The 27,800-nt window shown below is 48.9% G+C and overlaps 1 long non-coding RNA gene and 1 pseudogene across 5 annotated transcripts; one reads left to right on the forward strand and one right to left on the reverse strand.

Annotated features, from left to right (window-relative positions):
* On the reverse strand, positions 1-19,302 carry LOC105486610 (uncharacterized). Of its 5 annotated transcripts, none has more exons than XR_011607984.1 (4): positions 19,049-19,302; positions 18,389-18,750; positions 5,496-5,580; positions 1-4,308 (listed from the first exon to the last, which is right to left on the reverse strand). It is a non-coding gene; the product is annotated as an uncharacterized lncRNA (long non-coding RNA). The 5 variants fall into 5 exon arrangements; XR_011607982.1 differs by having other exon boundaries at positions 1-4,355; XR_011607983.1 differs by lacking the exons at positions 18,389-18,750; positions 19,049-19,302 and adding an exon at positions 15,350-15,608.
* Positions 19,143-27,800, forward strand: LOC105486609 (ubiquitin-like protein NEDD8 pseudogene; annotated as a pseudogene).

A 27,800-nucleotide genomic window follows, 5' to 3' on the forward strand; every position in this document is an offset into this window, starting at 1 on the left:
TTTACAGCACTTCGTATTTATTGGGTAACAAGAGCAAGAAGGAGGAGGTAATGATTGGTCAGGTGCTTAATTGATCACAGGTTCATATTGTTACTAACAGGCTTCAATTATGCCTAATCATAAGAAACATTTGTGCGGCCTCCAACAGCTCCTTCTTTTTCTTTTTAAATTAATTGAGCAAGGCAATTGCAGAGTGTGCAGCCCTTAATTGCCAGTTGGTGATCCAGCTTCATTTTTCTTAGCCCTTATTCAAAATGGAGTCACTCTGGTTTGAATGCTTCTTACATATTTCCCTCTTCCCTTTTACAAGAGGACCCTTAATCCTAAGGGTTGCAGAAAGATGAATGTCCATATTCTGCAACTTCTTCATGCTGAACAGGGGTGAAGATACTCCTGCCTATTAGGTTCTCTTGTATTCAGGGTAGAGAGGAGCTCAGTCAGAAAGCACTGGTCCATTAAGCATCGATTGTACCTCTGAGTTCCAGCACAAGGTAAAAAACCCTGATGCTCCAGCAGTTTCTCAGCTTCCTGTGTGGTTTTCTTGATCTGTCCCCATGTCATGGGGGTTGGTGTCAGCATGACTCCAGTCAGACCTCGTTCTGTTTTCGCATTCAGATTCAACTGGCTCATGGCTCGTACTGGGAGAACCAGGCCTGTAGTTGGAATCCATGGGTCCCTCCAGTCTCCCTTTCCATGATCGCATACATCTTGAGGGCACCCACACGGTTTGTTCATCTCCTGCAAAAACACAAGCATACTCTCTACCCCACATTAGTAAATCTACAAAAGCAAAGGTTTTTGTGGCTGTAGCCAGGAGGCATGCCATTGCTGAAGCATCTGTAACTCCGCTTCTGCCTCTTTAGCCAATTGCCACGGGGTAAAACTTTCCACTGATAACGAAAGACAGGCTCTTTCTGATTAACAGAAGACACAGAAAAAGCAAATGGAGGTTTATCCTTCTCATAAACAATCCTCAAGATCTATTACCACAAGAGACCAGTCTCTTGCTCCTGTATCCATAAGCCCACAAAACTTCCTTTCTTAAATCTACACTGCACAATTGGGTCTATGAGATGCTATGGGTTGTGATAAATTTCTCTCCTAAATGTACCTCCCCAATCCCTGACCTCCTCACTTCTTCTTACTTAGAGAAGAGTACAATTTACAGGAAATAAGCAACAACTGAGCAATACACTTTCCTGGTTCAAAAACCCAAAGATCTTGTGACATTACCACTACCTGAATTTCTCCTTCACAATCAAAATCAATAACTCCTGGACCTGGCCGGGCGCGGTGGCTCAAGCCTGTAATCCCAGCACTTTGGGAGGCTGAGACGGGCGGATCACGAGGTCAGGAGATCGAGACCATCCTGGCTAACACGGTGAAACCCCGTCTCTACTAAAAAATACAAAAAATTAGCCGGGCGCGGTGGTGGGCGCCTGTAGTCCCAGCTACTCGGGAGGCTGAGGCAGGAGAATGGCGTGAACCCGGGAGGCGGAGCTTGCAGTGAGCTGAGATCCGGCCACTGCACTCCAGCCCGGGCGACAGAGCGAGACTCTGTCTCAAAAAAAATAAAATAAAATAACTCCTGGACCTGTAAGTTAAGACAGCCTTTACCAAAATCAGTCCCATGTATATTGTTAGCAAAGGCCCCCAAATACCAACGGGAATCTTAGCGAGTTTGTTTCTTTCAATTAACATAATTTTTTCTCTAGGAGATCTAATCCTGCGTTTCCAGGTGTTCCTGAGGAGAGGGAATCAATGTGCCTCTGGAAACCCACCCCTGAAACACAGTTGTGGCCTGGACAGGGAATGCCCTCATAGTTTGAAGTGCCTGGGTCCAGGTCCCCTTTTCGCTTCCCGTGCTATTTTGATGAAATTTTGAGTGGCATTGATTAGCCCAATGATTTCCTTTATTGCAATGAGGGCAAAGTCCTGGTGTTTTTTCTTTTGAGAGGGGAATTGTGCTATAAGCTCCCTTCTGCCCAGAGGTCTGGCGGTGTTCTTTTTTGAAACATCCAATTTTTCTACACTTGACATTGTGTAATTGACATTGTGGACCTCCCAAGTAGAAAGCAATTAAGCACCCTCAGTAGAACAAAGGTTAGTCTTAAGACCACGTGATTAAACAAATTAGTTAGATAAACTCCCTACACTCCTTTGTTTCTACTCTAATTTATTTAACTAAAGGTAAGGGGATTAGGCTGCCTTCAGTCAGATTTATTACCAAAGTTCTGCAAACTCTCAGGCCTTCCAAGAAGGTTTGTGGCTATTATAACTAAAATTTTTCCCACCAGCCTGACTGAACCCCCATATCCCCCCACTTTTTTATTTTCTGCATCAGGTCTTTTGCATTGGAGAGCGCAGATGTGTGCAGCAACAGGTTTGTCAGGCATGGCAGTCATTGCTCTTATTCCAGCTTTGCATCCTAGAATTAGCAAATAACATAAAACAATCATGAGTACAATTAGCAACATTCAGTGCCAGTCAAAGAGTGACCCCCAGGAGCAGGGATCTAACCAGGAGAGATGATTTTACATACCCTTCCATATGGCTATTTGTTGGGTGTGTAGACCTATGGTGTGAAGGGATTCTAAAATTTTTGTTTTAAGTTGCTTTACGTCTGCTGTTAAATTGTCACGAAAGGTTCCCCCAGAGGTGTTGTTTCATCTCATCCCAACTAGGTATAGATTGATTCCATGGTAGAGAAGTGACACAGATATGTTTATGCTCCCAGTCAGAGTTTAATTGCTGTCGGAATGCCAGTGCATCTTGTCGCACCCCCCCCCCCATATTCTAAAGCAGCCTCGTGGGCTTGCACACGTGCAAGAATTTTTTGATCTATACCTTGCTGTAAGAGAAGTTCATTAGACACATTTTTGGCCAGATTATCTACAAAGGCAGCTGTTTATAGTGACTCAGTAATAGATGCAACAGCAACGCGAGCAGTTGCCAGGATGACTATGACTGAAACTATAAAAGCCATAAGTGTAACTATGAATCTTTTGTGTCTGACATGGGACAAGGTACGTTCTAAGGTGGCAAAGACAGAGGAACCTTGCTAACTGTGTGTCAGATTGACTAGTAGGAATGCCTCAGATTGTCTCCTTAATATCATGACACTAGTAATTTTTAAATTAGATATATTGTGGTGAAACATGAGGCAAACCAAGACTGTCCCTGCACCCGGGTCACAAACGTGGAGTTTTGAGGTGTAATGGAAATGTTAGTTCTCATAAGGAAAACATATGGATGGGTAGAGCAAATCAGGCACTGATCAGTGTGATTATGAATAAAGGTTATGGTATAGTTGTGACTGGAATTATGACATGTCCCATGCCAGGTGTTAAGGGAGGTGCTAAGATGTCCCAGGCGCCGTAAGATTCCTTGGGGTGGCATGGACTTCACTTAAGGTCTGGGATATCCCATCCCCCCATCGGCCCAAATTATAGGGGAACGAGACGTGGCTATGAAACTGTGATTGATGCTATGATGGATGAAGACATTAGTAAGGCTGCCCTACAATCGGCCATGGGGGCTCCAGTCTAAGATGTTATAATTGCCTAACTGCAGGCTATGGGCTTGTCTCCCGTGACAGACCTCCCAGCTAAAGTGGAATCCATTACTTTCCTGGCTTTGTTCTTTAGCACAGGACGGAATGTTTGGGAAAGTGGTATTGATTGCATTGCCCAGCTTGAGGCTTCCTGCAGCTAAGAATGCTAAGGCATTTCCTTTACCATGATGTAGCCATACTTGTTTTTGGGCAGGTACACAGTAAGGGTTAGATCCTTTATAACTTACATACAGTGGGAGGATAGTGAAGTGATATGTAGTGTTATCTGGCACCTTAGTCCAATGTGTGCCACTATTGCGGGACCTCACTGGGGGTAAATCTATTCCTCCTAACCAAGCAGTCACGTTATTATAGGCTGGGAAGGGAGTGTCTGCCCAGGTGACAGGGCAAAAGAAAGTTGGGTCTAAGATATGAGCCCAGTACAGTGTAGTAGCAGGAACAGGTTACAGACAAAGCGAGAGCATAAAAAGGATTAATACCTTATATGAGTTGCAGTGTACAACAGAAAACATAGCAAGAAACAAATTATCTGGAGTAAATGGTGTTTGCGTCCAGAGCAGGATTCGTTCAGCCTCCTGAGTTGTCCTCTTCAGCATCCCCGAGGTAACATGTGGGCCTCATGTCATCTGCGGAAGCCACATTGTCCGGGGCTGTGGGTCTCGCAGGGTTAACTCCTTTATTTCTGGTACCGGATTCGGTCCTAGCTACACCATGGTATGGTTTGATGCATCATGCTGGAATCCAAAGAGGACCTGAGGGGGTGTGGACACAAACATACCCTCTTCCCCATGATAATAATTCATTTGGACCACACCATTTATTACTGTTCACATCTTTCCATAAAACTGCAGGTTTTATGCCTTGAGAGGTTTTAGCAAAGTGCTTTTCTACAGCTGATTGAAATTTGTCATCTAAATTTTAAAAATTAGGGGTAAATAAGGCTTGTGCCAATAGTGTTGCAGGGTCTTTACCCATACTCCCCTTTTGTTTTTTGAGCGTATTTTTTTTTTTTTTTTTTTTTTTTTTTTTTGAGACGGAGTCTCGCTGTGTCGCCCAGGCTGGAGTGCAGTGGCCGGGTCTCAGCTCACTGCAAGCTCTGCCTCCCGGGTTTTTACGCCATTCTCCTGCCTCAGCCTCCCGAGTAGCCGGGACTACAGGCGCCCGCCACCTCGCCCGGCTAGTTTTTTGTATTTTTTAGTAGAGACGGGGTTTCACCGTGTTAGCCAGGATGGTCTCGAACTCCTGACCTCCTGATCCGCCCGTCTCGGCCTCCCAAAGTGCTGGGATTACAGGCTTGAGCCACCGCGCCCGGCCTTTGAGCGTATTTTTAACAGTAGAGTGTGCCCATTCTACTATTGCTTGTCTTTGGGGGTTATATGGGATGCCTGTGGAATGTTGGATATTCCACGTGTGACAAAATTGTTGAAATCGTGAGCTGGCATAAGCCGGACCATTATCAGTCTTAATTTTTGCAGGTTGTCTTATAAATGCAAAAGTTAAAAGATGTTTAATGACATATCGAGTGTACTCTCTAAGCAGAGCATGTGCACTAATTAAATGAGAGTTAGTATCAATGGACACATGCACATATCTTAGTTTTTTAAATTTAGGGATGTATGTAACATCTGTTTGCTATAACTGATTAGGTTCTAGTCCTCTAGGGTTAACAACTGTTGAAGGAGGGGACGTGCCTGTGAGCTGGCAATCTGGGCATTGTAGGATAATTTGTTTAGCTAGTCTCCGTGTAAGTTGAAATTGTTTAGATAAGTTTGTCCAATTTTGGTTGAAAAATTGATGTGATTAGGGGCTTGATCAAGCAGTGATGTCATAACCTGAAGGTCTGCTTGTTCATTGCCATAAACCAATGGGCCAGGCAGTGAGCTGTGGGCTTGAATGTGTGTAATAAAAATAGGATGTATACCTTGATTTAGCAATTGCTGAAGTCAAAGATAAAGAGCACACAGGGCTGGCTCCAGAGTAGACTTAATTAGTGCAGTCTCAAGGTTCTGTAGAAAACACACAAAGTAAGCAGAATTACTAACTATATTGATGGGCTGAGTTGAAAAAGTTTCTAAGGCCAGTATCAGAGCCCTAATCTCAGCTCTCTGCTAGTAAACAGACTTAGTGAGTGAATTGTGTGGTCTCCACTAGACTGCCACTTTTCTGTGTTTACTAGACCCATCAGTAAACAGTGTTAAAGCATCAGGTATGGGGGAATGAACTATTTTTGTAGGTAAAATATTTACTAGACTTTTTGGGAATGATGAAAATGGATGAATTTTAAGGGCTGTTAGAATATTATCCATAAAATGAATAATCTTGCAATCAGGAAATTTTTTTTCACTAGGGAGCAGAGCTTGATTTTAATTGCTCCTTAACTAACTCATGGGACTTTTGTAATTTCTCTCCCTTTAGAGGTTACTGTTTTGCTTAAATTGGCTTTGGAGAGTCACGCTAGGGGTACGAGAAAGAGAACAGTGGCCATTATCAGAAACAGGTTTTTCAAATTCTTAAATTATACTTAAATCTTAGCATAGAATTATACTTTGTGATGTCGCTCCTCTACAAGGAGCACTCAAAAATTTTGCCCTGCGCCGCCTGCGGAGCTGGAGAGCTGAGCAGGCGGGTCCTGGGGCAGCCACAGCGTTGCGCTTGCAAAGGCGCCCCTTTTTTCTGTGCCGCTTTTCGCCTGTGCGACGTCCTCCCCCCGGCCGCTGCCGGCTGGGCGGACTCTCTCGCGTGCCTCCTGCCCCGCCCTAACAGGCTAACTTCTGCGCCTTGGGTCTGGTTCTTTGTTGCAGGTGCAGCCCTCCATGCAGAGTTCCTGGGAGCACTTGCGGGCTTAGGTTTTCCGAACTTCCTCCCCGCGGTGCTTTCCCTTCTACTTACTGCTTGCTTGCTCCGCCACCCCGCGGTTCGGGCCTCTGATGCCTTTTCTTAACCCTTTATGTACCTGATTGCCTTGCGGGTCTTGCATTAGGGGTAAGCTAAGGGCCCCCCTTCTAATGCCGCTTGCCTACGACAGGGTCCCATAGCTGGAGCATGTTTCTTGTCTTTTTTCCTACTATTGGAGGAACCTCTTTGCTATTTTGCCCCGGTGATATTGGGGCTGAGGAAACAGAAGGCGATAAGGCGGGTGACGGTTCCTCCTCCTTCCCCTTTTAGGCTCTTGCATGTATAATGGCCCCAGGGTTGCTCTAATTAAAGCCCATAGCGTTAAAGCTGTTACTGGGACCTGTTGCCCTTGTGCATAATGTTGTTTAAGATTTCTCCCCACAGGCCGGGCGGGGTGGCCCATGCCTATAATCCCAGCACTGTGGGAGGCTGAGGTGGGCGGATCACCGGAGGTCGGGAGTTGGAGACCAGCCTGACCAATATGGAGAAACCCCCTCTCTATTAAAAGTACAAAATTAGCTGGGTATGGTAGCGCATGCCTGTAATCCCAGCTACTTGGGAGGGTGAGGCAGGAGAATTGCTTGAACCCGGGAGGTGGAGGTTGTGGTGAGCCGAGGTCGTGCCATTGCACTCCAGCCTGGGCAACAAGAGTGAAACTCCATCTCAGATAAATAAGTAAATATTTCTCCCCACTTGTTCCCAGAGCTTCATGTTTAGTGTGCCTTTTTCAGGGAACCATGGGCTTTGGGATTCAACAGTTTGCATTAAGTCCCTTAATTGAGCCTGTGAAACTGATGGTCTGCTAGCCTTAAGCAACTGTTTCAACACTTTTATATACTGTTTCTGTTGAGCTAACTGTTGTCCCATGATGAAATCTCAGCATGAACAATCTCCCCAAAACTTGGAAATCCCCAGTGGGCACCAATGACTTACTGATTACTCACTGACCACGTGGTTCCTTTTTCACCTTCCTTCACCTGCTGTGGGGGTCTGTCCTGCAGACCCTGACCCAACTATGGATGAATAAAGTACACTGATACACAGATACTCTGCTTTGCCAGTCCAGCTGAGCCTCTGGGCCGCTTACAGAGTGCTGTAAACAGTTGCCATTGCTACCAGAACAGCTAGCGAGACTCGCATTTATTCAGTAAAGATTAATTGACAAAGGTTTGAGTCAACACCACTAGAGGGTAATTGACACTGCAGACCTCCCAAGTAGAAAACAATTAAGCACCCTTGGTAGAACAAAGGTTAGTCTTAAGACCACATGATTAAACAAGTTTGTTAGATAAACTCCCTACACTCCTTTGTTTCTACTCTTAATTTATTTAACTAAAGGTAAGGGGCCTAGGCTGCCTTCAGTCAGATTTATTACTGAAGTTATGCAAACTCTCAGGTCTTTCAAGAGGGTTTGTGGCTATTATAACTAAAATTTTTCCCACCAGCCTGACTGAACCCCCACAACTGCCCACTACCGTGACCAGGAGCCACAGGCAACTGATGGACATTTGAAACACAGCTGGCCCAAATGGAAATGTGCTGTGAGGGTAAAATACACACTGGATTTTGAATAATTTGTAAGAAAAAAAAAGGATGTGAAATGTCTGGTTAATAACTGTTTTATGGCTGGGTGTAGTGGCTCACACCTGTAATCCCAGCACTTTGGGAGGCTGAGGTGGACGATCACTTGAGACCAGGGATTTGAGACCAGTCTGGGCAACAAAGGGAGAGTCAATTCCTACAACAGCAACATTTCTACAACAGCAGCAAAAATATTAGCCAGGTGTGGCACATGCCTGTGGCCCCAGCTACTCTGGAGGCTGAGGCGGAAGGGGGAAGGGGGGAGGCCGGTGGCCCGCTTTTATTCCCTTATTTGTCCCGGTCCACATCCTGCTGATTGGTCCATTTTACAGAGTGCAGATTGGTCCATTTTACAGAGTGCTGATTGGTGCATTTACAATCCTTTAGCTAGACACAGAGTGCTGATTGGCACATTTGCAATCCTCTAGCTAGATATAAAAGTTCTCCAAGTACCCACTCACCCAGAAAGTCCAGCTGGCTTCACTTGTCACTAGGGAAGCTGAGTGTGCATATGGGTTCCACATGCTGCTGGATTATGTGGCCCCTGGGCACTCTGGGGCCACACTAGGAGCCCCCAGACAGGGCCCTCTGCTCCTGGTTGAGGGTGGGGTATCATTCCATTCCCCACCTGGAGGACTGCATCTCCAGTGTAGCCTGCCAGCCTGCAGTGCCATCACCCTAGCTTATGGCGATGACAAGGCTGAGGCTTCTGAAAGGTCTGTCAAGGGGCAGCAGAACCCCACGCAGACCTAGCTGCTAGGCCACGGAGCCTCCCCACTGGCCCTGCCAGCCACGCTGGGGCCTCTCACCTGCGCCTGACCTGCTCCTGGGAGGGGGTTTCTGCACCTCTCTCCCGCATAAAATTCCTCCATTTTTGGCCAGGCATGGTGGCTCACGCCTGTAATCCCAGTACTTTGGGAGGCCGAGGCGGGTGGATTACCTGAGGTTAGGAGTTCAAGACCAGCCTGGCCAACATGGTGAAACCCCATCTCTACTAAAAATGCAAAATTAACTGGGTGTGGTGGCACATGCCTGTAATCCCAGCTACTCGGGAGGCTGAGGCAGGAGAATCACTTGAACCCAGGAGGTGGAGGTTTCAGTGAGCTGAGATAGCGCCATTGCACTCCAGCCTGGGCAACAAGAGTGAAACTCTGTCTCAAAAAAGAATTCATCCATTTTAGGTGTAAATCAGTAATTTTTAGCTAGTATATGCAGTTGAGCAACGCTTACCACAATCCAGTTTTCAGGCACTTCCATCAGCCCCCGACCCCATCCCCACACCACTTTCTGTCTCTGTGGATGTCCTTCTCTCAGCACTTGATGCAAATGGGATCAGATCATATGTGGCCTTTTGCGTTTGGCTTCTGTCACTTAGCATGACCTTTTAAAGGGGTGTCCATGCTGTGGCATATTTTTTTTAATTGCAAATGATTTCTTCCTCTCAGAGAAGGCAGCTGCACCCATTCCTGAGCTTGCAAGAGAAGTGTTTTAATTTGGGGGGCAGGATGCCCCTCTTCCTGCAGCCCATTCTGAACCTGCCCTCCCCTGCCCTACTCAGCACACCTCCCCTTGTGCACGTGGAGATTGTCACACTCTTCAGATCTGATTCTGGAGAGGAAAGGAAATGTCAGCTTTGTGTCACTATTTTCAATGGAAAGACCATGAGACATCTACTCCCCAGCCCAGTTCCTTGTCCTGCACTGACGTCTCCGGGTGTGACCCTGGGCATCTATGTGTTTAAAATGCACATGGTGGACAGAGTTGACAATGGAAACTCTGCTTTCTGTTTAACTCTTACATTCCCTCTTATTTTTTCAATTGAGAACTAATCTTTGAGTTAGAAATTATGACATTCCCAAGTTCTACTCCAATCTTTTTTTCACGTTTATGTGTCACATGTGGCTTAATAATTCTTTAGCAATTGTACATCTCAGTCTCACAATTGGCCTGATGGATTAACATTTTGTTTACTCAAATAATTATGCTTGGATGATAAATTCGCCTGTTAACACTTCTTTCTTAGCAATATGCTCACTGACAATAGGGCTCTTTCACATGGCTGTGTGCTCACTGCGTGGATGGGATGGAATCCAAAGGTCCCGTCCTCCCGACCCAAGCAGTGCATGTGGTTTCCCAGTAATCTCTGTGACGCAAAACCTGAGAGAGGGAAAGGCCCACAACATGCAGTGTCATGAGTGGACACTTTTCCAATTCCGTTTCGCACTTTTTTGGTCAAGGAGTGTGTTTGCACATGCATGGAGAGAGGAAGAATGTGTGATACACACACGCATGCTATTTATGTACTGACACCAAGGGTATTAAACACATATTAAAAATAGAAAAGCTGACATTTGGAGCTTGTCTTTCTGCCTCTCGTGCTGCCTCTAGGATTCCCCTAGGATGCAGAGGTGGAAACAAACACTTTCCTGCTGTGGGAACAACCACAGCATTGAGTGTGTCCCACCTCCTTTCCTAAAGCCAGCCTGGGCATGCCCACAGGGGCAGGGGGCCCCGAGGAAGGGGCAGTCTCGTGGTATGCCAGAGAAAAATGCAGGAGACAGCTGTTTCATTTGGTAGTTGTTCTCCATACATGATTACAACACCTGCAAACCTCAGCTAACTATGGCACAGTGATGTACACATCTGATCTCCTACTTGATTTTGAAGGGGATGCTCCTAAAGTCTTAAATGTGGCAGTTGCAGATCTTGGTAGATAACCCTTAACAAGAAAAGGAAGTTCCCTTATAAATGTAGTTTGCAAAGAGGTTTTGTCTCTTTGTTTTTCTTTCATGCATCCACCAGATAGATCATGCTTTGAGGGCTTTTTGTGGTGCTTTAAAAGCACTGTAATCTGGTTTTTTGTTTTTTGGAGTTTTTTGAGACAGCGCCTTGCTCTGTCACCCAAGCTGGAGTGCAATGGCATCATCTTGGCTCACTGCCACCTCCATCTCCTGGGTTCAAGCGATTCCTGTGCCTCAGCTTCCCGAGTAGCTGGGATTACAGGTATGTGCCATCATACCCCACTAATTTTTGTATTTTCAGTAGAGACAGGGTTTTGCCATGTTGGCCAGCTGGTCTCGAACTCCTGACCTCAAGCGATCCACTGCCTCAGCCTCCCGAAGTGCTGGGATTACAGGCGTGAGCTACTGCGCCCAGCAGCAATGCACTCTGTTTATTTTTATGGTGGTTGTCCTTAAGATCCACACTTACATTTATTTACTTGTATTTGTTTCATAAATTTAACAGTTGTCTATTTCTTTTCTGCCACAAAAAGAATTTTACAAAATCTCAAGCCCCTCCCTTTGTCTCTCACCCCTGTATGTGCTCTGCCTCACTGGGAAGGTTTCATGTATACTTATGATGAGCAGGCTCACAGCGCTGTATCTTAGCCTGGGTATTATGTAAAGAGACACCCATTCCTCTGAGAACTGAAAAAAGAGAACTTCGGTATTTTCTTTTTCTTTTTTTTTTCCTTTTTTTTTTGAGACAGAGTCTCACTCTCTCACCCACGCTGGAGTGCAGTGGCATGATCTTGGCTCACTGCAACCTCCATCTCCCAAGTTCAAGCAATTCCCCTGCCTCAGCCTCCTGAGTAGCTGGAATTATAGGCACCTGTCACCGTGCCTGGCCTTTTTTTTTTTTTTTTTTTTTTTGCTCTGATGCCCAGGCTAGAGTCCAGTGGTGCGATCTCAGCTCACTGTAACCTCTGCCTCCTGGGCTCAAGTGATCCTCCTGCCTCAGCCTCCCAAGTAGCCGGGACCAGAGGCATGCACCACCATGCTTGGCTAATTTTTCAATATTTTTGTAGAGATGGGGTCTCACTATATTGCCCAGGCTGATCTTGAACTCCTGGGCTCAAGCGATCCTCTCGCCTCAGCCTCCCCAGGTGCTGGGATCACAGGCTAAGCCCTCGCCAGGCCTAAATGCACATTTCTAGCTCTGAGCTGTCTGTTGATGGCCTTTGCCGTTTCCTTCTCATTTTCCTTTTTAGCGTCTGTTACATAATACTTGTTGATTATAGAAATTAGAAAAAACAAACAAACTAGAAGGTGGAAAACAGTGGCAGTCGCCTAAATTCCCAACATAGAGCCACATTAGATGTTTCACTCTGTGGCCTTTCAGGTTTCTCTCAGATGTTCACCACATAGACCTGATGTGGAAATTGCCACACTGAAAATGGTGATGCTACATGTTTAGATATTGAGATGATCTCATTAATTTCCTTCAGATATTAACTTTAGGAAATGCTCCTTACATAAACCCCAATGCTCCAATGTCAACATGGAAAGGAGACATTCAGAGTAGAGGAACAGCTTTCATTGAAATCTTGATTTTGTTCTCAAATTAACCTTAGGGATGACATGATCCCTTCCAAACCAGCACAGACACGAGTACAGTCCATTCTCCTCTGCTGGATGTGGCTTCAGGATTTTCCCATCTTTATTTCTTTTTAAAGTTTGAGAAACATAAAGATTTGCTTATGAGCTCTTCGATTATTTAAAATTATTTGTTGTGTTAACAGACACTGGAAAGGACAAGAAAAAATAAATTTTAATTCCTCCAAACGGTTTTATATTAGGTGATTATTTTTTACTTCTTTACTTTGCTTACATCATACATAGAAAAACAATCATAGAACTCATCTGAAATACCTACTGTCAACGGGGCGCAGTGGCTCACACCTGTAATCCCAGCACTTTCGGAGGTAGAGGTGGGAGGATCACTTGAGGCCAGGAGTTTGAGACCAGCCTGGGCAACACAGTGAGACCTGGTCTCTACAAAAAATACAAAAATTTGCCAGGTGTGGTGACTTGTACCTGTGGTCCCAGCTACTCCTGCTTGGGGGCTGAGGTGGGAGAATCACTTGAGTTCGAGGCTGCAGTGAGCTATGATCCCGCCATTGCACTTCTGCCTGAGTGACATAGCAAGACTCTGTATCTAAAAAGGAAAAAGAAATATTGCTATTGGCTGGGCATGGTGGCTCAAGCCTGTAATCCCAGCACTTTGGGAGGCCGAGGTGGGTGGATCACCTGAGTTCAGAAGTTCAAGACCAGCCTGGTCAACATGGTGAAACCAAGTTTCTTAAAAAAATACAAAAATTAACTGGGCATGGTGGTGGGCACCTGCAATCCCAGCTACTGGGGAGGCTGAGGCAGAAGAATTGCTGGAACCAGGGAGGCAGACGTTGTAGGGAGCCGAAACTGCACCACTGGACTCCAGCCTGGACCACAGAGCGAGACTCCATCAAGAAAGAAAGAAAGAGACAGAGAGAGAGAGAGAGAGAGAGAGAGAGAGAGAGAAAGACCTACTGTTGTTTATTTTTGTTTCCTTCTTTCTTTTCCTTTTATTCCCTTTTTCTTCTTTCTTTCTCCTTGCTCCTCCCTCTCTCCCCTGCTCTCCTTCTTTCTCTGTAGGATGGACCTGAAAAGGCAGACGCTTCTCTGCCGCATGGTGGCAGAAGGGTAGGGCTGAGCTGTCTGGCAGACTATGAAGTCTGGTTTAGGGTCTTTCAATGTGGGGCTGGTTAGGATTAGAGTAAGGGTCACAATACAGGAATTTAGAAGTGGCAAACACAGCAAGGTGAGGGTTCAGAGAGCCCTAGGGTTAAACTTATTTCTGTTTTCTACCGAAGAGTTGATGGGCCTTTCTGGCAGTTGCTGGAATGAACGATGAAGTTGTCTCCTAGAAAGCAGGGCTGTGCTGGGAAGGTGGCCCCAAAGCTATGGCCACTGGTGCGGATGCTGAGCCATGGGCTCGACCTTGGTGCCCCCCGTGGTCAGAGGACAGTGCTGGTGAGGGGACGATCCGTGCAGTTCCCCACAGCTGAGTGCCGTACAGGGCGGGCGTTTCAGCCCCCATGCAGTTCCTCTGCTCCCCTTGCTGGATGATCATTTTGGGATCATTTGCAGGGCAGCACCTGCACAACAGCATTTTAAATCAAACACTGGGCCAGGCGCGGTGGCTCACGCCTATAATCCCAGAACTTTGGGAGACCGAGGCAGACAGATCACTTGAGGTCAGGAGTTCGAGACCACCCTGGCCAACATGGTGAAACTCTGCCTCTACTAAAATATAAACATTAGCCAGGTGTGGTGATGCGCACCTATAATCCCAGCTATTCGGGAGGCTGAGGCACGAGACGAAAATCACTTGAACCTGGGAGGCGGAGGTTGCAGTGAGCCGGGATTGAGTCACAGCACTCCAGCCTGGATGACAGAGTGAGACTCTCAAAAAAAAATAATAAATCAAACACTGGGCTGGGCATGGTGGCTCACGCCCATAATCCCAGTGCTTTGGGAGGCTGAGCTTGAGGTCAGAAGTTCCAGACCAGCCTGGGAAACACAACAAGAACCTGTCTCTACAAAAAACTCATGTACAACTCTAGCTCACTGCAACCTCAAACTCCTGGACTCAAGTGACCTTCTCACCTCAGCCTCCTGAGTAGCTCAGACTACAGGGTTGCCACCACCCCAGCTCATCTGCAGCATCCCAGTCATCAGGTAGGTCTAAAGCAAAAGAAAGCGGTAGGGTCCTGTAAGGCCTGTGAGAGTGAGGCCGCCTCCACCTGGGCTCCACCGGTTCCCTGCCACCTTCCAGGCTCAGTGACAGCCCAGTGCAAAGAGCAGTTCCTGCCAGAGCCCCGGCACTGCTTAGGAACATCAAGACAGAGAGACTTCCATTTCAGATGCTTGGCCTGTTGTTGTTTCTGCTCTAAAAAAATCACCTAATGGTTGAGTCCAGTTGCCCAGGAACAAGAGATTGCAACCAAGCAAACCTGGGTGAGTTCCATAGAAAACTGAACAAGGGACAGGTGCTCTGTTCAGCATGCTTCCCTGCTTCAGCCACTTTGAGGGTAAATCACACGCGGGACCAGCCCCAGTCCATGCCGTCTTGGCTATCCCAGGAACACAGCAGGCACAGACCTGCCCCTCACTGACAGCGCCCCCACCCCGACCCACAGCAGTGCCCCTCACGGAGCCTTGAAGCTACAGTAGGGGGCATTCGGTGATTCATGCAGGTCCCTAAGTGAGCCCCAGAAGACCATGGGGCCCTGGCCTGCCTCCCACACCCCTCATCCCCAGCCCAGGCCTGAGGCTCCCCACAGACGCTGCCCTTTGAGAATGGGAGCAAAATGGGACCCAGAAAGAGTCTGTCTTAGGCCTTCCAGAGCAGGATGAGTCTCTTCCAATAGATGCCTCTTAATGCCCCCGGGGTCACGGACCCTTGGAGAGCTGAACAAATTGGCTCTCTCAGAAAATGCACTTTGTCACCTGCACACACAATTTTGAATACACCTACCTTGCACACCAGCATCAACGCGATTTCACAAACCAGGCTCCATAGGCCTCAAGTAGAGACTGGTCCTCGAGGTAGACTTGTTTCTGAGGACTGCTAATGGGCCCCTCAGACTCTAGAGGAGGCAGCACAGATCAGACCTGGTGCCTCCCAGGATCAGACCGGCGGCTGGCAGCCTGGCAACTGGTGGGGAGGAAGTTTTTACTGAGCCACGAGCTGCTGGCCAGGTCCAATGGGGAGACAGTCAGAGGCTTGGACACGGAATCAGTTCACTGCCAGACTGCCCAGTTCCTGGCGATGAGGATGTCTACCCATCACAATGACAACACTCAGGGCAGCTGGGCCACGTGCTTGGACAGGCCAGCGTTCAGTAGGGGTTAGGCAGATGGTGCACAGGACAGGCTCATCCTGGGGAAAGGATGTCCATGCCATTTTGCTAGCCTGGAAGTGCTCTGGAAGGAGGACAGAAAACCTGCCTTAGCTAGGGCATCCCAGGGCATTGAGACAACACAAGGACAGGCGTGCACACCTCCGGGAGCAGGCAGGAGGGGGCTGAGGAGGGGCTGGGGGCTGTGGGCCACAGAGGCAGGGGATGGCTTGGGGCTGAAGGTGACTCAGGACAGAAGAAGCTGGACTTCACTGGCAGCCCCACTGGCCCTGAGCACTCCCACCTCCTGCCCTGCTGATCGTCAGCCAAGCGTTCTGGAAAGAACAGCGTGAAAGCAGAGCCAGCCAGAGAAAGCCGAGTGAGAGTTCACAGAAACAGCAAGAAGGGCACAGTGTCAGAAGGCAGGACCACCTCTGTGACCTCGGGGGCAGGGCTGCCCTCTGCGAGGCAGACAGGGATGAGCCTGCGTCTGCTGCCCACCCAGCAGCGCCTGAGCTGAACCCCCTGCACCACCATGAACACACATCTGGCATCAACTCGCTCGCCACCCCTACCCCCCTCAATCTGCTTTGGTAGAGAAGAGCCTGGGTTCAGGCTGAGCACAGGCTACACTGACCCTGCCCGTCACCTAGGGAGACTGGCAGAGGTGGCAGCATGAGGAAGTGGACCCCAGAGAGCACAAGTGACAGAAGTCCCGGGAGCCAGAGGATGGGGCTGGACGTTGACTCACAGTGCCTGATTTCAGACGCTGGGTTGGCCACATGCTAACTGTGCAATCTTGGACAAGCGACTCCACGTCCCTGCTCCTCTCACTTTTTCAAAACTAGTGGTTGTAGGCATTGAATGAGTTAAAGCACCAAGTGCTCAGAACTAGGACAGCACAGGGAGTTATCCAGGGCTGGTTCTCCTGATAGAGAATGTCCTCGCTGTGGAGGTCGTGAGAGAACTTCATTAACCTTTGGGGATCCCGCGTCCTCACAGCTCCATCCTGAGGCTGCCTGGGATGCCGGTGCTGTGCCTTTGTCAGGCCCCAGCAGGAGCGCCAGAATGAACTACGAGTCCTCAGACCCGGATCCCTTTGGTAGAACTGCTAGGATGAATGCTGCCCGCACTGGAGTGTGCAAGCAGATTGCCTTGGGGAGCGTTAAAATAACACAAAACAAAACAATTCTTGAAAAAATTACATTTACACTAAAGTGCTCCATCCCCTGGAGGCCAGGGGAGGCCCCTCTTCAAGCCCAGATTCTATTCTAGGACCGTGATATTTCCATGAAAAGGTGACAAAGTACTGCCTCAGAGACCCCCACCCCCCCACCAGGGGAAGCCTGGGCCTGGGACCCCTTCAGTAGGGGTCTGAAGCCCAAGTCTTCCTGGAGATGCTTTTACACTGCTTGGTCTTTGAAATATTTCCATTTTGAGATGTTCTTCTCTGAAAACTCCTCCTCATTCAGAGCCTGCCGGTAGCTGGCCCTGGAGCATGGAGGTCACAGTCTGTCTTGGTACAGGGACACCACCTGTATTTCGGATGAGTGGACAGTTTTCTGTCATTTTCCCTGCACTTCTTGTCTCCTGTCTTTGTCTAGATGATTTTTTGCTTATTCCTTTCTATTTCTGCACGTTCTTGTTTTCTCTTTTCTTTCTTTTTTCTTTTTTTGAGATAGGGTTTCGCTCTGTCACCCAGGCTGGAGTGCAGTGAAGCAATCAGCTCACTGAAGCCTCCACCTCCCTGGCTCAAGAAATCCTCCCACCTCAGCCTCCCGCATAGCTGGGACCACAGGTGCACACCACCACACTTGTCTAATTTTTGTTTGAGTTTTTTTGGTAGAGATGGGTTCTCACCGTCTTGCCCAGGTTGGTCTGGAACTCCTGGGCTCAAGCGATCCACCAGCCTCAGCCTCCCAAAGTGCTGGGATTACAGGCATGAGCCACCATGCCTGGCCCAGCTAATCCTTTTCTTTTCTTTCTTCCTTTCTGCGAATTGAAGGCCTTCTCTGCCATTCACCACAGCACTGTGCTTCCTGCCTTCCCTGCCCTGGGAGCCTCTGTAGGCCAGAGCCCCAGCGAGTGCAGCCTTGTGACTGTACACCTGAACTGCCTTCCTTCCCTGTGGCTAGAACTTCCTTCCAGATTATCGCTGTGCACCTGGACTGGCTTCCAGAGGCCTTGGGTGATTCCCTGAGTGAGGCCCATTCCTAGCCTTGCAGGTTTTCGGAAGGTGACTTTGCTGCTTTGGCCAGAATGCCTCAACCTGGCAGTATTCAGCAATGTGGCATTTCTGTGCAGATAGTTTTAAACTTTGGTTCAGTTCATTGCTTATTCATTTGATGTTTTAAGGAGCGTGGAGCCCCAAGAATAAAATGGTAATAAGTGAGGACTTCCTGTTCTGGTTCTGCATGTAAGGAGCTTGGAAGATATCTTTCAGTAGATATCTGGCACTGGGTTCCCTGCAGCCTACTCCCAAGGAAATCATTTCTGAACTGGGCTTTTCCAACCTGGAACTTGGCCAGGCCGCATCCCCTCTCCCCAGAGGCCCTGCCGCCTCCCCGCACTCTCAGGCATGCCTCCGGTTTGCAGTGATGGCTGCTCCCTCCGCCAGTGTCACCTGCTGTTCATGCAGCATGTGGCCACAACTTCTGGTCAGTGCTCTGACTCACCTGCCTGTGTTCCCATCATTCTGCTGTGGGCCGGGTCTTCAGGATGATCCTTTGCTGGTTCCTTGTCCCTACGTTATCTCCAAAGGTAAGTTTTTCCCAAACCAGGTTTTTGCAGGACGTTTGTGCTGGGGCGGTCAAGGGCTGTGTTCTAGGCTTGTGCAGGCTTTGTTACAATTCCAGTTTGGTATGTGGTCATTTTCCTCACTTTAAAGGAATAAATGAGGGTGGGTGTAGTGGCTCAAGCCTGTAATCCCAGCACTTTTGGAGGCTGAGGTGGGAGGATCACTTGGGCTCAAGAAGTCAAGGCTGCAGAGAGTTGGGATGGTGCCACTGCACTCCAGCCTGGATGATAGAGTGAGACCCTGTCTCAAAAAGGGAAAGAAAAAAAAGAATAAACAAGATATCGTGTGTGAGAGAGGTTATAAAGGTAAGGTATAAATAATTAATAGAAAGACTCCGCATAGAAAGCAGGACATGTCATGTCCTCAGGTGACCTCTGTGTGCCTGAGCCTGAGTGGCCTCTCAAGGGTGCAACCCACAAGCCTTGGAGGTGAGTGCATCCCCTGACCCATCCCTAGACTCCACTCTCGTCCTTGGTGTGAACTGTTTCCTTGCTGCTTGTTGCGGTTTTATTTTGTGTTATGCCCTGAAAAAACACACCAGAGGGTTTCATGTGCCCTCCCCTTCCTCTGTGCCTGGTCTTGTCCCTGCCTCACTCGGCCAAGGGGCCAGCCTCTGCAGACATGCCTTTGTGATGTCATCTTCCCTGTGATCAGACACTAAACTCAGGAAGTCACCAAGACTGGCGGCATGACTTTACACCCAAACCATCTTGGTGCTTCACGGACAGCCAGATCCCTCACCTCACTGCCCGAGATGGCAGCCACATGAGACAGGCCCTGAAAATAACAGGTACCGTGGTGTCCTTGACCTTTAATTAGCTCCACATTTTCTACTTGCTACTCACCGAAGAGCTGACCTGCTGACCTGTTTATGCAGCCCACAGGGTGGAAAAAGTTCTAAAATCTAAAAGTGAAGCTGAGAGGCTAATTTTGTATATGCAAAATGTACAAGATATGAATAAAGTGTTATATTAATAAAATGCCCTAGAAATCGTACTCTTTCCAGAGGGAATGGGAAGGCCTGGGGCCATGTCCATGTCCTGGCTGTGCTGTGTGCCCCTGGGGAAATCCCTACCAAATCACTCTGGGTCGAACCTCATGAGGGGTTACTTCTCCCCTCGACTCTTCTGTTGCCAGCTACTGTCATCATTTAACCAGGTCGTCAGGTCACCTCGGGGTAGATGGTTTTGCTTTTCTGCCATGCTTGCCTGGAGACTCAGTTTAAGCTAAAAGCTAGACACTGTATCTCCAACAGAGGATTGTGTCAAAGCCAGGGAGGAAAGAGCCGGATTGGACACTCAGCAAACGACACCAGGAGGACATGGCTGGTGGTGCAGGCATCTTCGCACCAGATGTTACCTGTGAGATTGTGCCCAGGAGCCGAGTGAGGGTTTCTAGGACTCTCAGGAGGGAACAGAAGGAAGCAACTCCCCATGACTTCATGGCTGGCTGGGGTACAAGCTCACATTCGGGAAGCCACAGAGGCGAGCATCTTGTCACTTTGTGCCTTAGCACTGCGGTGCCCTCAGTGTGGGGTGAGCAAAATCACACCTTTTCTAGCAATAGGCCCTCACACTGACTGACAAACAATAGTGGTGTGGCTTCCCCTACTCGTGGGAAGTGCGTGGGTGGAGAAGAGAGTGCACTGAGTGGGTAATGTCCGAGCATGCCTGCTGCCCCAGCCTCCTATCCCGCAGGGGAGATGCCTGGGGTCCAGCTCCGGACACACGGCAGTCCAGCTTCCCCAGGGACACCCCTGTGGGATCACCCTCTGCTTCAGGCCTGAACATCATCGCCAAGGAGAAATCTCATATTTTCAAGAAGTCCCTATGGTGGTCAGCCAAGACAAGGCTCCTGCTTTGCCCACAGCAAGGAAGGATGCTGAGGAGGAGTTTGAGAGCCAGGCTGAAAACAGTGAGGTGGATGCAGGAGCCAGCTGGGATCCTGGCGAAGGGGATGGAGACAGAGTCGCAAGCTGGCCGTGGCTTCTCTACATTTCCAGTTTGCTTTTCTATAGAGTAATGATAAGAGAGCCTCCCCACTGATGGGTCAGTTGTGTATTTTCAATGAGTTAATATGTGCAAAGGGACGGGTGCGGAGGTCAGGACTTCGAGACCAGCCTGACCAACATGGTGAGAACCCATCTCTACTAAAAATACAAAAATTAGCCAGGTGTGGTGGCATGTGCCTGTAATCCCAACTACTTAGGAGGCTGAGGCAAGAGAATCACTTGAACTCAGGAGGTGGAGGTTGCAGTAAGCCAAGATCACACCACTGCACTCCAGCCTGGGCGACAGAGCGAGATTCTGTCTCAAAAAAAAAAAAAATCGCAAAGAGTATCAAAGTGCAGCGTCATGAGTGAGCTCATGCTGTGGCCCCTCATTTTCATTTAGTGCCGCTTGAGACCTCGAGGAAGAGGGTCCCTTTGAACTTTGGTGACCAACATCCATCCATCTCAGCTCTGTCCTGGAGGTCAGCTGAGATCAGGGGTAAGTGCTTTGCCAGGGCCACTCGCTACAACGTGTCTCTGGAACAACATCCCCTTACTGCCGCAGCTCCCAGCTCCTGCTGGAGCCTGTGCCTGTCTGGACACCTCCCCACCACCCCCCACTGGAGAATCTAACATTCCTGCCTCTGTTTTTGCCTCCAGTTCTTCAACATAGAATCTCTGCTCCCAGGAGCAGTGTGGGGGAGTAAATGGCCGTGGCTGAGTTTCATTCTATGTGGTTAGACCTGAGGGTGAATTCCAGGCAATCAATGGACCTGGAGTGAGCCCTGGAGATCTGGATCCCAGTGCCCCTCTGAGAGCCATTGCCAGGCACATTACTAAGTGGTCCACAAAACTGAGGTGTCTGTCAGAGTGCTTGAGTGGATTTTAAATGTAGAAGAACAGCAGCAAGAGGATCCCTTCTTTAGACTTTTGCAGTAGTTCAGGTGAGACAGACCAGAGCAGGAGCAGTGGAGGTGGTGGAGCATTCGGAGTTAAGCCAGTGATTGGCCGTCTGGGCGCGGGGCAGGGTGAGTCAGTCGGAGGGGGCGGGGCTGAGGCTCTGGTGAAGGCCCCTCGGCCTGGGCTGGGCAGAGGGAGAGGACGGATGCCCCTTCTCGCCACTCCCCTGGGGCACCACAGAGAGCGGGGAGCCTGCAGAGAGCAGAGACGTCTCAGCGGCTTCAAACGCACTGTTTCCGGGCAATGTCACTAAGGCCAAAGTCATGCCTCCCACTGGACACTCCTGGGCTCCCATCCTCCCTACCATAAACTTTCTCCGTGAAACCCACGAAACAGCTAGAGATGGAGCCCAAAAGACAGCCAGGATAACAGACGACAGAGAGGATGAAGGCCCAGGAGGACCTGGCGATTATAACGCTCTGGCACTAGGGTGTCTAGAATGGGAAGCCCCGAGGGACTAGAGTGGGATGAGGGGGTGGTGCAGGCCGCCCACCAGGTTCCCTCTGGGCAGAGCGGCAGGGCCCCGCGCTTCCTGAGCGTTCACGGAGGTCTAGTGGCCCCTCTGCCTGAAAACCTCAGTCTGTTTGTCAGGAGGAGTTAGGAGCATATAATTTTGGGGAGCCATTTTCTTCTAGGGAGTTCACTTTCCTGTGTGGGGTGGGGGAGGAAGACAGCACATAACTGAACGACAGATGAAGAGAGAGAGAGAGAGAGATTTTTTTTTTTTTTTTTTTTTTTTTTTTGAGATGGAGTGTCGCTCTGTCGCCCAGGCTGGAGTGCAGTGGCCAGATCTCAACTCACTGCAAGCTCCGCCTCCCGGGTTCACGCCATTCTCCTGCCTCAGCCTCCCGAGTAGCTGGGACTACAGGCGCCCGCCACCTCGCCCGGCTAGTTTTTTGTATTTTTTAGTAGAGACGGGGTTTCACCGAGTTAGCCAGGATGATTTCGATCTCCTGACCTTGTGATCCGCCCGTCTCGGCCTCCCAAAGTGCTGGGATTATAGGCTTGAGCCACCGCGCCCAGCCCGAAGATATATTGCAAAAGAAAATTGTTTAAGTGTTTAATCAGACAATGAAGAGAAACCCAAAACAAAACCTTTCAAGGAAGTAAGGTACACAACAAAAATGTCTTGGAGGAACCATCAGGGCTTAAAGATGAGTGGAAAATCGGCTTGCTTTTTGAAGACCAAAAGAGAACAGAATTTTTTTTTTTTTTTTTTTTTTTGAGATGGAGTCTCACTCTGTCACCCAGGCTGGAGTGCAGTGGGGCAATCTCGGCTCACTGCAAGCTCCGACTCCTGTGTTCAAGCCATTCTCCTGCCTCAGTCTCCCTAGTAGCTGGGACTACACGCACTCACCACCAAGCCCAGCTAATTTTTTGTATTTTTCGTAGAGATGGGGTTTCACCATGTTAGCCAGGATAGTCTCTATCTCCTGACCTCGTGATCCACCCGCCTTGGCCACCCAAAGTGCTGGGATTATAGGTGTGAGCTACCGTGCCCAGCCTGGTTTTTTTTGTTTGTTTGTTTTTGTTTTTTTTTAACACAGAGTCTTGCTCTATCACCCAGGCTGGAGTGTAGTGGCTCGATTCTGGCTCACTGCAACATCCAGCTCCCAGATTCAAGTGATTCTCGTGCCTCAGCCTCCCAAGTAGATGGGATTACAGGCACGTGCCATCACACCCAGCTAATTTTTGTGTTTTTAGTAGAGACAAGGTTTCTCCATGTTTGACCAAGTTGGTCTTGAACTCCTGGCCTCAAGTGATCCATCTGCCTCAGCCTCCCAAAGCGCTGGGATTACACGTGTGAGCCACTGCACCTGGCTGATTTTTTAAATATACTTGAAAGCTGATTATCTATGAGCTGATGGCAAGATTTTTTTTTTTTTTCTAAAGACAGAGTGTCATTCTGTCACCCAGGATGGAGTGCAGTGGTGCAGTCATAGCTCACTGCAGTCTCGACCTCCCAGGCTCAAACAATCCTTCCACCTCAGCCACCTGAGTAGCTGGGACCACAGGCGCACACCACCACAGCTGGCTAATTTTATTTTTTATTTTTATTTTTTTAGAGATGGGAGTCTCACTATGTTGCCCAGGCTGGTCTGGAGCTCCTGGGTTCAAGCGATCCTCCCACCTTGGCCTCCAGAAGTGCTGGGATTACAGGTACGAGCCACCATGCCTGGCCCCAGTTGCAAGATTTTATTAAAATTTGTATAGGCCAAAAATTTAGAGGTTAAAAGACCCTCCTGAGGAAGCTAAACAAAGTGCAGACAGGTACAAAGTTGAACTCCATCGGCTCAAAGAAAACAGTGCCTGGCAGAAGATGCCGGAGCAGTTGCAACAGGAAGCTCCGTGCCAGTGGGAGCAGACCCCTGAGTGAGAACTTCTGGGGCGTCTGTTCTAGAAGCCCTGCCTTACAGAAGGGATGATATGAAATTGTGAGCAGTAGCGGCGGCGGCGACCGGAGCGGTAGGAGCAGCAATGTATCCGTGTGCAGCCCCAAACTGGAAAGAAGATGCTAATTAAAGTGAAGACGCTGACGGGAGAGGAGATTGAGATTGACATTGAACCTACAGACAAGGTGGAGCGGATCAAGGAGCGTGTGGAAGAGAAAGAGGGAATCCCCCCACAACAGCAGAGGCTCATCTACAGTGGCAAACAGATGAATGATGAGAAGACAGCAGCTGATTACAAGATTTTAAGTGGTTCAGTCCTTCACCTGGTGTTGGCTCTGAGAGGAGGAAGTGGTCTTAGGCAGTGATGGACCCTCCATTTTACCTCCGTACCGTGTCGCTTATAATGAGGCATCATATATCCTCTCACTCTCTAGGACACCAGAGCCACTGCCCCCTCTCCTGGATGCCCAGTATTGTACATCTACTGGTGGGAGACTGTGAGGACCCCAGGATTCAGTATTCCTGGCCCAGAGGGCGCTTGCTGGCTATTGGGTGTTAGTTTGCAGTCCTGTGTGCTTCCCTCTCTTATGGCTGTGTCCCTGGTTGTCAATAAAATATTTCCCGGTCTCCTGGAAAAGAAAAAAAAAAAAAGAAATTGTGAGCAGTTTCAGCTGTAGGCAGCAGAAACTTGGCCCAACACCAGACAGAGAAGATAAAACATCAGAGGAGAGAGAGGACAGATGTCACCCAGACAAATTCTTTTTTAACAAGGGTTGAAAAAGGAGGCGGCTAGTTCCCATGCAGTGTGAGCCATGGGTGGTGGGCAGGATCACAGCACACTGCACAAGGCAGAGGCGAGACGTGAGAATGAATGCAAGCCCTTGCTGGGAGCTTCCTTGACCCCATCAGTCGCAGGCTGGGGCACTGCAACAGAGGCAGACTGCGTATGGACCCTCACATGCCCACTCCACAGCTCTGTCACAGGCCTCTGCAAAGACCTCCTCTTGCCTCGCCTTCTCTTATTAGTTTCCTGGGCTGTTGTAACAAATTACCACAAACTTAGTGACTTAAAAGAACAGACTAGGCCGGGCGCGGTGGCTCATGTCTGTAATCCCAGCGCTCTGGGAGGCTGAGGTGGGCAGATCACAAGGTCAGGAGATCGAGACTATCCTGGCTAACATGGTGAAACCCTGTCTCTACTAAAAATACAAAAAATTAGCCGGGCGTGGTGGCAGGCGCCTGTAGTCCCAGCTACTGGGGAAGCTGAGGCAGGAGAATGGCATGAACCCAAGAGGCGGAACTTGCAGTGAGCCGAGATCGCACCACTGCACTCCAGCCTGGGTGACACAGCAAGACTCCGTCTCAAAAAAAAAAAAAAAGAAGAGACTAGTTTTTTATCACAGGTCCTGGAGTCCAGAACTCTGAAGTGAAGGTGTCAGCAAAGCTGCACTTTCTCCAGAGCCTCTAGGGTAGAACCCATGCCTTGCCTATAGTGGCTGCTGGTGTTCCTGGGCTTGTGGCTGTACACCCCAATGTCTGCTCCCACCATCACGTGACCTTCCAACTGTGTGTGTCTAATCTCACACTACCTCTCTCTCACACAAGGACACTTATGATGGCATTCAGGGCCCACCCAGATAATCCGGGATGACCCTCACCTGAGGATGCTTAAATGAATCACACAAATAAGGTCACATTCACAGATTTCAGGAAGAGAACATGGACACACTTTGCAGGGGGGCGTTTTTCAGCCCACCACACCTCCCAGTCTTTCTCCTTCTAGGCCCCTGATCACCAGCCCAGCCGTCAGCCCCTGCCCATCAGTTTCATGTTTAACCTCAGTCTGCTTCTTTCCACATAGTGAATGATGGGTTCTCTGTCACAATTTCTGCCCATTGGGAGGACTTTCCCCCACCACTGTTTTTCAGGGCCGTCCCATGGCAGGCTATAGCACAACAGCATTTGGGGCTTACACCCACCTATCAAGCCATGACCCAAGTTTGGCCCCTTTACTCCCACCTCAACCCCGGTTCTGAGCTGAGTGAGACAGGGGCGTGATGCAACCTTTGCAGACAACATAGGGCCTGGGCCACCTGCTTGTGCAGCTCCTGGCTGCCATGTGGCCTTGCTCTGGCCCGGAATGGAATGCACCATCACCATCGCACTGTGAATGGGGCTGTTGGGCCCACCACTGACTTTATAACTTGGGTTCTAGCCGAACCCAGCTCAGGATGGGCGGTTCTGGCTGCAGAGTCGCTTGATGTCTCTTGCTGGGTGCTCTGTCTCCATCAGGGCCTGGTAGCATGCTGGGAGCTGTTCTGGTTGGGTTTGGTTTTTTGGGTGGTATATGTATGATTATCAGTTACAGATAGTGTGGTCTTGATCCAGAACTCTAAGTGTCTGTATTGTGATTCTCCCATGGGAACCTGCTGTAAACTCCAAATGCCCTCTTTTTCTACCATAGATACCTCGTATACAATAAGGTCTGCTGGATCTCATGATGCAAGGAGCAGGGTTGCTGACCCACAACCTGAACTTGCTACAGAGCCCTTTCCAGCTCTGGGCCCAAAGCCTTCATACAGCTCAATAAGGCGACCAGAGCAGCATGCCCACCCATGGGGTTTGCTACCTTTAAACCCAAGGGAGCCAAATAAGCATTGTGCTTTATTCTTGTTGGTGGGAGGTATGAGATGTAATCACTTGTCTTTTACTTTGGAAGGAATGTCCAAGCATGTCCCAAACCACTGGAATCCTGAAGTCTCCACAAATGTGTTTAGCAGGTTGGAAGATACAAGGTCAATATATACATCAATCGATTAGGTACACAAAATTAAACTCAAAGTGCATTCAGAGGCCAAGCAAGGAGAATTTCTTGAGGCCAGGAGTTCGAGACCAGCTTGGGCAACATAGTGAGATCCCATCTCTACAAAAAGTTTTAAAATTAGCCATGTGTGGTGGCTCCTCCCACCTCAACCTCCTGAGAAACCTGTAGTTCTAGCTACTTGAGAGGTTGAGGCAGGAAAATCCCTTGAGCCCAGGAGTTGAAGGTTACAGTGAGCTATGATCATGCCACCGTACTCCAACCTGGGTGACAGAGAAAGACACTAACTCTTAAAAAAAAAAAAAAATTAGGCGGGGTGTGGTGGCTCAAGCCTGTAATCCCAGCACTTTGGGAGGCCGAGACGGGCGGATCACGAGGTCAGGAGATCGAGACCATCCTGGCTAACACGGTGAAACCCCGTCTCTACTAAAAAATACAAAAAACTAGTCGGGTGAGGTGGCGGGCGCCTGTAGTCCCAGCTACTTGGGAGGCTGAGGCAGGAGAATGGTGTAAACCTGGGAGGCAGAGCTTGCAGTGAGCTGAGATCTGGCCACTGCACTCCAGCCTGGGCGACAGAGCGAGACTCCATCTCAAAAAAAAAAATTAATTAATTAATTAATTAAATTAGCTCAAAATGGATCATACCCCTAAACCACAGTTTTAGTGTTAGCTAAAACTATGAGACTTACATGGCATGGGTTAATCTCAGCTGATCTGGATTAACCACATTGTGACGGTTAATTTTAGGTGTTGACGTGACTGGATTAAGAAATACCTACAGAACTGACAAAACAGTACTTCTGGGTGTGTCTGTGAGGGTGTTTCAAGGAGACTGATGTGTGAGTTGCTGCACTGAGTCAGGAAGATCTGTCCTCAATGTGGGCAGGCACCATGCAACTGGCTGGGGGTCCAGAGAGAGCAAAAAACGAAGGGAAAGGATTTCCCCTCTCTCTCCTGGAACTGGGACACTCTCCTCTTCCTGTCCCCAGGTTCTCAGGACTGCAGCCTCAGACAGAGACTTACATAATTGGCTTCCCTGGTGCTAAGGCTTTTGAACTTGGACTGGGCCATGCTACCAGCATCTCAGAGTCTCCAGCTTGTAGACAGCCTGTCGTGGGACTTTTCA

Source organism: Macaca nemestrina, chromosome 9, assembly GCF_043159975.1.
Source record: "Macaca nemestrina isolate mMacNem1 chromosome 9, mMacNem.hap1, whole genome shotgun sequence".
Lineage (NCBI taxonomy): Eukaryota > Metazoa > Chordata > Mammalia > Primates > Cercopithecidae > Macaca > Macaca nemestrina.